Source organism: Ornithodoros turicata, chromosome 2 (genome assembly GCF_037126465.1).
Source record: "Ornithodoros turicata isolate Travis chromosome 2, ASM3712646v1, whole genome shotgun sequence".
NCBI lineage: Eukaryota > Metazoa > Arthropoda > Arachnida > Ixodida > Argasidae > Ornithodoros > Ornithodoros turicata.
Window position 1 is genome coordinate 67,211,670 of NC_088202.1, and position 1,275 is coordinate 67,212,944.

The 1,275-nt window shown below is 43.7% G+C and overlaps 1 non-coding gene across 1 annotated transcript; it reads left to right on the top strand.

The window, feature by feature from the left end:
- The first annotated feature begins 706 nt into the window (after positions 1-706).
- Trnas-gga (transfer RNA serine (anticodon GGA)) lies at positions 707-778 on the top strand. The gene has a single exon. It is a non-coding gene; the product is annotated as a tRNA-Ser (tRNA).
- The last annotated feature ends 497 nt before the right edge of the window (positions 779-1,275 follow it).

Sequence of the window (1,275 nt, forward strand, 5' to 3'; positions counted from 1 at the left end):
ATATTGTTGCAAACAAAAATCATTTATTGCTCAGTTGAACGCGAAAGAGCTCAAGGTCTCGTTGGACCACCTGCTAGTCGGACGGCTTTGCAACAGCCACGGGGTCGTGTTATAGTGAATTCTATGAGTACCCCAAGCTGTGGATGCCTGTTGGGGAGTTCGTTGCTAACTCCATTATGTCATCCTTCAACGGCATTTGTCATTCGAGGACCAACTTGCCCGAACTGTCTCCACAATCCTTTGATGCTCTCATTATCTATCCAGAAGCTCTGGAAGTATGCAGAGAAGCATTGGAGCTGAGCATCAGCGAGGCCTCCCAGTTCTGTGATGTGCACTGATTAGGTCACGATCAGTGGAGCCTGAATTCATCTGGCACGAACAAAAGGCACCGTACCCGTGAGAACCATAACAATCATGTCTCCTCTACGCGGTGGTTTATAATTTAAAATTTCAGATGGATAAAGCAAAAAAAAAAAAATGATGAAGCGCCGTGTTCAAGTTCGCTATGCGATTTGTAATACAAAGTGCATGCTTGTTAGATAACACTATTTATTACTGTTTTTCCCCCTTACAAGCGAACAATCAAACTCAGGTTTCCTCTTTAGACGTTTTGTAATGGCCCACGGCGTTGCGACCGTGTGACGTACCTGTAGTTGTGTGCACTTGTGTGTTTTGTTAATAAAAGGTGGAAAAGAAAAAAAAAAATGCTGGTGTGGTGTAGCGGTTAGCATATCTGACCGGAAATCAGAAGACCCAGGTTCGATTCCTGGCGTCAGCACCTCTTTTCCCTGAGTTGTTTGAAAACGCCTTAAGTTGCGAAACAACTGTGATCATAACGACGCAACTGGTCACCAAATGGCGGTCGTCCTTGGACGGAATCAGACGCGAAGCCTGTTTAAGAAATGAACAAATAAATAAAATAAGTAAGTAAACTGCACGATGGGGTAGAAATCCGAGATTTCATAAATCAGGATTTATATCCTCATTAGTGCCATTCAGATCTGATTTGGATTTCATTTTCGAGTATTTTATTGAGCGGGATTCAGGCCTGGATTAAATGGCGTTTCCGTGAACGGTTTCGATTTGAAATGAACTCAGTTTCCCCGACGGCTCTTGATTATGATGGAGTACAGCTTTTAACGAGATAAGTCATGTCTCGCTTATCCGGAATTCAATTATCCGCGTTACGTCACCGGGAACGAAGTTGCTACCGTTGGTCTTTGGTACGGTTATGCGGAATTCGTTGTCCGTAGATCCGGACGTTACATCTCATAT